The sequence below is a fragment of the Acomys russatus genome, chromosome 22, assembly GCF_903995435.1.
Source record: "Acomys russatus chromosome 22, mAcoRus1.1, whole genome shotgun sequence".
Lineage (NCBI taxonomy): Eukaryota > Metazoa > Chordata > Mammalia > Rodentia > Muridae > Acomys > Acomys russatus.
Window position 1 is genome coordinate 6473092 of NC_067158.1, and position 8322 is coordinate 6481413.

At 39.7% G+C, this 8322-nt stretch overlaps 1 non-coding gene across 1 annotated transcript; it reads left to right on the forward strand.

Moving 5' to 3' along the window:
• Positions 1–3181: 3181 nt before the first annotated feature.
• Positions 3182–3313, forward strand: LOC127206031 (small nucleolar RNA SNORA17). The gene has a single exon (XR_007832726.1). It is a non-coding gene; the product is annotated as a small nucleolar RNA SNORA17 (small nucleolar RNA).
• Positions 3314–8322: the final 5009 nt, after the last annotated feature.

Sequence of the window (8322 nt, forward strand, 5' to 3'; positions counted from 1 at the left end):
ACAAGGTTGAAGAATCAGGAAAGAGGTCTGAGTCATTTGCTAAAATTATTAAAGGCCCCCCCCCCAAAAAAAGCATTCACTGATTTTTTGCAAGGATTGACATCAGCTGTAAATGGAATAGTATCAGATTCAGAAGTCAGAAAAATACTAATAGAATCTTCGGCTTTTGAAAATTCTAATTCAGCATGCAAAAGAGTGATCAGACCTTAAAGGCAAGGTAAACACCAGGAGATGAATGGATGAGAAACGGGGCTGATACTGGATCTCACATTTATGATGCTACTCTGTAGGCTCAATTTCCTCAACAAGTAAACTTTATTATGAGCTTATTAAACGAGTATACCTCCCTTATAACCTGACTAGCCTAAACAAGAGGGTAAGGAGATTAAGGAAAATAAAAGAATGAAGCCTTCTGGGTATCCGTTCCTAGGACCCATTATCCTCTCTAGGACTCTCTCTCTAGGAGCGTCTCGAAGTGGAGCAATGAACAGCCAAACAATACCAAGTCCCAAAAAGGCCTAGCCTCCTGTTTTGGGAACGTATATATGTGTGTGTGCGTGTGTGTGTGTGTGTGTGTGTGTGTGTGTGTGTGTGTGTGTGTATGATGTTTTTCAGCTGGCAACAACCGAGCTCCCTCATGAAGTGGTTTTACTTCTAACCGGATAAACATCACTTGCTCTCTCACAAGTCTGTTCCCCATCCCACACTTGGAATCAAAACAAAAACATGCAGGGGTCCTGCTCAAACTATGGCACCAGCCAAGGACAGTACGTGCAGTAAACTTCAAACCCCTACCCAGATCTAGCCAATGGACAGGACATTCTCCACAATTGAGTGGAGAGTGGGGTCTGACTTTCACACGAACTCTAGTGCCTCATATTTGACCACGTCCCCTGGATGAGGAGACCTGGTGGCACTCAGAGGAAGGACAGCAGGTTACCAAGAAGAGACTTGATACCCTATGAGCATATACAGGGGGGAGAAGTCCCCCTCAGTCACAGTCATAGAGGAGGGGAATAAGGGAAAAATGGGAGGGAGGGAGGAATGGGAGGATACAAGGGATGGGATAACCATTGAGATGTAATATGAATAAATTAATAAAATAAAATAAACAAAAACATGTTTATCTTCCCTACACTACTCTGATAGGAGAAGTAATTTCTAAAAGGTTTTTTTTTTAATCAAAATGCCAGATGATTAAATGTGATAAGCAAGGTCAGTTGAAAAGGGATTGTAGGCAAGACATTCTTAGAAATAATGTTTTTTTCTACAGATAATTCAAAAAGGTCCCAGCCTTCTGGAGTGTGCAGAAGGTGTGGCCAGGGTAGACATTGGATAATGAACACAGATAAGCAAGGCAAGGTATCCCATTGCTTCAGTGAGTGCCCTAAGGGGACTCCCAAAGGCCTTGATATCAAATTTGATTCAATTGTTCCTTGTCAGCATAGAAGAAGCTCATCCACAGAGCAATTAAAAGATTTAATGCTTGCTGTTAAAACCAACACTCTTCTGGATGTAATCAAGGACAGAAACAGCTTCAGTAGAAAAACAAAAAATTCAGGGGAGACCAGAAAACACCTTTGACAAACTGATATAAATGATCAGAGACAAAAGTTAAAAATACAAATAAATGACATTAAAATTGAAGGTTTTATAGACACAGAAGCAGATGTAACAATAATTTCACCAAAATCTTGGCATCCAAGTTGGTCTCTTGAGTAGGTAAATATTCAGCTTCTAGGGATTGGAATTTTATGTCAGGTAAAACAATGTGCAAGATGGGTCCAGTGTATAGGGACAGAAGGAAAAATAAGAAATTAAAGCAAAATGTGGCTAATATAGCCACAAATTTATGGAGATGTGATTTGTTGCAGCAATGGAAAACAGAGATGAACATTCCTCCAATCTCAGAAACAAAACATAAAATAAAGAATGCTTCTGAGAAAAATAAAATAAAATGTATTATGTAGAACAGTCACAGACCATTCAGGTTGTACATAAGCAGGACACAACCACTGTTGGTCTTTCAAAGGCCAAGCTAAATTGAAAGTAGATTGTAGGTAGCTCATGCCTTTGATCCCAGGAGAGACAGGCAGAACTCTGTAAGTTAATTGTTTACTAAATTCCAAATTTCTAAATTCTTGAGTTACAGTGCAAAAGGTGGTGGGTAACACCTGCCTTTCATTCCACCATCCAGAGACAAAACTTAGATACAGCTCCTAATTGGTATGTCTGCACACTAGAGAAATCACATACCGTATTTACAGATTATTATAAAACCCTCTCCATGGTCAGCTAATTCCCAGTGGGGACAGGAACAAAGGGTAGCTTTTGTGACCACCAGTAAAGCCAAGAAAAAACAAACAGGTGAAGGAAACTGTTCAGGGCCTGAAAACTGAAATAGATGCAATAAAGGAAACAAAAACTGAGGGAATTCGGGAAATGGAAAATCTAGGTAAGCAAACAGGATTTACAGAGGCAAGCATCAACAACAGACTACAAGAGATAAAATGAGACTCCCAGGCATTGAAGATATGATAAAAAGAAATAGATACATTAGTCAAAGAAAATATTAAATCTAAAAAATTCCTGATGCAAAATATCCAGAAAATCTGAGACACTATAAAAAGATGAAACCTAAGAAAATTAGGAACAAAAGAAGAAGTATCCCACCTTAAAGGCCCAGAAAATATTTTCAACAAAATCATAGAAAAAAATGTCCTAACCTAAGGAAGGCTATGCCTTTAAAGGCACTAGAAGCTTACAGAACACCAATAGATTGGAGCAGAAAAGAAAGTCCCTTTGTCACATAATAATCAAAACACTAAACATACAGAACAAAGAAAGAATATTAAAGGCTGCAAGGGAAAAAGACCAAGTAGCAGATAAAGGCAGACCTATTACAATTACACCTGACTTCTCAAAAGAGGCTAAAATCCAGAAGGGCCTGGACAAAAGGGCTGCAGACCCCAAGAGACAGCAGGTACCACGCCAGACTACTATACCAAGCAAAACTTCAAATCACCACAGATGGAGAAAACGAAATATTCCACATGACAGAGCCAAATTCAAACAATATCTATCCGTAAATCCAGCCCTACAGAAGATACTAGAAGAAAAACTACAGCCCAAGGAGATTAACAACACCCGTGAAAACACAGGCAACAAATAAAATAATCTCCTTGCCCCTAGAGACATTGCAGGTGTGGCTGTTGTGTCCCATGTGCACCAGTAGGTGGCAGAGAGGAGAGAGGCTGTGTCTATGCTCAGCCTTCTGACCTGTGAACATCTGAATGATTGGTAGCTTAACATTCTCTGGAAAAAAAAAAAAAAGCAAGCCTGAGATGACCACCAGTCCAATGCCAGGCAGGTCCAGCCTGGATCCCAGGTCTGGAAGCAAGCCAAAGACTAGAATAACCCTGCCTAGGGTGACCCTCACAAAGAGCCACTTGGACAAGCCAGGCAAGGAGTGAGCCAACCAACAGACTGGTCCCATGGGGCTACAAGGAACTAGCCTGAGATGAACACCAGTCCAGCACCGCACACTCCTGGGGAGACAGACCATGCTTGAGATGACCCCTGCCTCATGTCATAATGCACAAGTGGGGGCATACCGCTCCTGAGATGACCTCCAACAGTCAGAGACCTCTAAGAGGAGGTGCCCCTTAAGAGAAGCAAGTAAGTGGCAGAGAAATGGAAGAGAAAATACAACAGAAGGACGTGGGCACAACAAAGAGAGGCAGAACCAGAAACTCAGGGTAGTGTGGAACAGCCTCTTGTGAGTAGCAAGTCCACTTGCCAGAAAATTTCATGATGTCATTTTTTTCTTAACAATTGAGTAATACTCCATTGTGTAAATGTACCACATTTTAAAAATTCATTCTTCTGTTGAGGGACATCAAGGTTGTTTCCAGTTTCTGGCTATTACAAATAAACCTGCTCTGAACATACTTGAGCAAATGTCCTTGTTGTGTGGTGGAGCATCTTTTGGGTATATGCCCAGGAATGGTCTTGTCACGACCCCTCCAGTGGAGTCTGTGTGACAAATGTTACTGCACAACCCGAGGCGATGACCCCTGCCCAGAGAGAGCCTCCTGGCATGGGTCTGATGTTCCTGCCAAGAGTAACTGATTGAAGCCTTCTTTTTACTCGTTGTGTTGGCATATTCTGTCTTTATTTTTCTCCTAACCTTACTCTCACATCAGAACTTTTCAAACATGACTACTGTTTCTGTGAAACTCCCTAACACGGGACTGCATCCAAGGACCATTCAGGCCTGGAGTTCACCACCAAGTTCCACTCCACTTGTTGAAAGAAACATGGCTAAGAATTAATCATCAGTTAATAATTTATATTATGACTTACAAATAAAGTGTTTAAGAAAGCTCCTGATAGTGACGCTCAGATAAAAAGAAGAACTAAGAAAAAACTGTCTTGGCACACAGATGTTTGGCATAATGAGAGAACATTGACCTTTGGTAGAGTATATGCGTACTGATACCAAGTTAATGACTTAAGAATGATGACAACATTAATACTTTGCATTCTGTACTTTGTATTATGTATGCCTGATTGCTTCACTGACTCCCTTGGAACTACTTCATGAAAATACGTGACCACCAAATAATCCCTGTTTCAAAAAAAAAAAGTGCATAAGAAAATCTAGCTTGCTTGCCTGCAAAATACACTCAGACTTAAACTCTACCTTGGGTTTGTCTGTTTGTCACTTGCCTAATCTTTGTACACTGATGCTTCAAGAACTCCTGTTCCCAAGGACCTCTACCCAACTGAAACGGTCCATGGCAGGGTCTTGAGATAGAGCTATTCCCAATTTTCTGAGAAACCGCTGTATTGATTTCCAAAGTGGTTGTACAAATTTGCACTCCCACCAGCAATAGGAGAGTGTTCCCCTTCTCCACATCCTCACCAGCATGTGCTGTCGCATGAGTTTTTGATCTTAGCCATCCTGACATGTGTAAGATGGAATCTGAGTCACTTTGATTTGTATGACCCTAATGGCTGAAGATATTGATCATTTCTTTGTTTCTCAGCCATTTGAGGTTCCTCTGTTGAGAAGTCTCTGCTTAGCTCTGTACCCCATGTTTTAAAATTAGATTATTTATGTAGGTGATGTGTAGTTTCTTGGGTTCTTTATATAGTTTGGATATCAACCCTCTGTCAGATGTGGAGCTAGTGAAAACCTTTTCCCCATTTTGTAGGTGCTGTTTTGTCCTATTGGCTGTGTCCTTTGCCTTGAGAAGCTTTTCAGTTCCATGAGGTCCCATTTATTAGTTGTTTATCTTAGTGTCTGCACTATTGGCATTTTGTTCAGAAAGTTGTCTCCTGTGTTAATGTGTTCAAAGCTATTCCCCACTTTCTCTTCTGTCAGATTCAGTGTTTCTGGTTTTATGTTGAGGTGTTTAATCCACTTGGTTTTGAGTTTTGTACAGGGTGATAGATATAAGTCTTCTACATACCAACATTCAGTTAGACTAGCACCATTTGTTGAAAATGCTTTCTTTTTTCTATTGTATATTTCTGTCTTTTTAATCAAAACTCAAGTGTCCATATGTATGTGGATTTATTTCTGGGTTCTTTGATTCTATTCCATTGATCAACGTGTCTGTTTTTATGCCAGTAACATGTGCTTTTTATTACTGTTTCTCTGGATTATGGCTTGAAATCAGGGATTATTTTTTTATTGTACAGTATTGTTTTAGCTATACTTGTTTTTTGTTTTTCCATATCAATATCTTCAAGAAAAATATGTTGGAATTTTTATGGAGATCGTGTTGAATCTAGATTGCTTTTGGTAAGATGGCCATTTTTACTATGTTGTTTCTACTAGTCCAAGAACATGGTAGATATTTCTATCTTCTGATATCTTCTTCAATTTCTGTCTACAGGGACTTGAAGGGTTTTTTTTTTTTCATACAAGTCTTTCACTTGCTTCATTAGAGTTACACCAAGATACTTTATATTATTTGTGGCTATTGTGAAGGGTATAGGCTTCCTAATTTCCTTTTCAGCCTGTTTGTCATTTGTATACAGGAGGGCTACTGTTTCGTTTTGTTTTATATTTTGTATCCAGCCATTTAGCTCACGGTGTTTATCAGCTGTAGGAGTTCCTTGGTAGAATTTTTGGGGTCACTTATGTATACTATCATATCATCCATGAAGAGTGATACTTTGTTTTCTTCCTCTGCAATTTGTATTCCCTTGACCTCCTTTAGTTCTCCTATTACTCTGGCTAGATTGAAGAGCTACAGAGAGAGTGGACAGCCTTGTCTTGTCCATGATTTCAGTGGAATTGATTTAAGTCTTTCTACATTAAGTCTGATGTTGTCCATAGGCTTGCTGTACACTGCCTTTACTATGTTTAGGTATATGCCTTGTATCCCTGATCTCTTTAAGACTTTTACCTTGAGTGGATGTCAGATTTTGTCAAATGCTTTTTCAGTATCTAAGGAGATGCTCAGGTGTGTTTTTTGAAATTTTAATTTGTTTATATGGTGGATTACATTGATATGTTTCTGTATATTGAACCACCCCTGCATGCCTGGGATGAAGCGTACTTGGTCATGGTGAATGATAGTTTTAATGTGTTCTTTGATTTGGTTTGTGAGTATTTTATTGAGTATTTTTTGCATCAATGTTCATAAGGGAGATAGTCTGAAATTCTCTTTCTTTGTTAGGTTTTTTTGTGTGGCTTAGGTATCAAGAATGAGTTTGGTAATGATCCTTCTGTTTCTATTTTGTGAAATAACTTGAGGAGTATTGGTATTAGTTCTTCTTTGAAGGTCTGGTAAAAATTCTGTGCTGAATCCATTTAGCCCTGAGCTTTTTGTTGTTGTTGGGAGAATTTTGGTGACTGTTTCTATTTCCTTAGGGGATATAGGACTATTTACCCGATCTTAATTCAACTTTGGTAAGTGGAATTTTTCAGAAAAATTGCCCATATCATTTAGATTTTCAAATTTTGTGGGATATAGGCTTCTGAAGTAAAACCTAGTGATCCTTTGGATTTCCTTGGTATCTGTCATCATTTCCCCTTTCCATGTCTGATTTTGTTGATTTGGATACTCTCCTTTGCCTTTTAGTTAGTGTGGCTAAAGGTTTGTCTATCTTACTGATTTTCTCAAGGAACCAGCTCTTGGTTTTGTTAATTCTTTAAATTGTTTTCTTTGTTTCTAATTTATTGATCTCAGCCCTGAGTTTGATTATTTCTAGTCGTCAGCTCTTGGGTGTGTTTTGCTTCTTTTTGTTCTAGCGGTTTCAGGTGTTCCATGAAGTTGTTTGTATGAGATGTCTCCAATTTCTTTATGAAGGCACTTAGTGTTATGAATGTCCCCTTAGCACTACTTTCATTGTGTCCCATAGGTTTGGGTATGTTGTGTCTTCATTTTCCCAGTTTATTGTTTCCATCTTCAGGTCTTGAACAATTTTATTGATTTCCTTCATCTGTTTTGCCTTTATTTTCCTCTATTTTTATACGATTTGTTCAATTTCATCACCTGGTTGTATTTTCCTGAAATTCTAACAGGGATTTATTCATTTCCTCTTTAAAGGCCTCTAACTGTTGGATTGTACCTTCTTGTATTTCTTTAAGGAATTTCTCCATTTATTCCATAATAATTTTCATAAGTGTAGATTTAATGTCATGCTCTTGTGTTTCATTTGTGTTAGGGGAACCAAGGCTGCTTGCTATAGGATAACTGGGTTCTCAAGATGCCATGTTGCTCTGGTTTTTTGTTGATTGTGTTTTTATGCTTGCCTTTAACCATCTCATTGTGTGTGGGGTTGGCTGGTAAATCCTGTTGCCCGCTGGAGTTGAGGGTTGTGGGGTTGCAGGAAGAGCCCTGGACAGGAAGCTAAATGTTTCTGAAGGTGCCCTCCTCAGATTGTTGGGAATGGTGAGTGGTTCTCAGAGACTGGCCTCCTCAGAAGTCTGGGGACCCTTCTCTTGACAAGGGAAATTCCAGAGTTTGTTGCCTTGCTACTGGCTTTCTTGCTCCAAGTTTAACGAGGTCTCACTACCCAGCCACTGTCGATGTGTTCAGATACTGTGCTCACTCAGTTGGGGAACCCACAGTGGGATCTGTCTGCTCAAGGACCCACTTTCCCTCCACAAGAAGGGCTGAGGCTGTGGTATCCTGAATGTCTCCGCCACCTAGTGGTAAGTGTAAGTAGGAGCTTTGTGTCCTGGTACTGGAAAGTCTCCATTCAGTGATAGTGGGCACCCTTGGTTGGAGCTGTGCAGCCCAGGTACCGGAAGGACTGAAGCTAAAGCCAAGCTGATTGGAGCTGGGGAGTTTTTCCCAA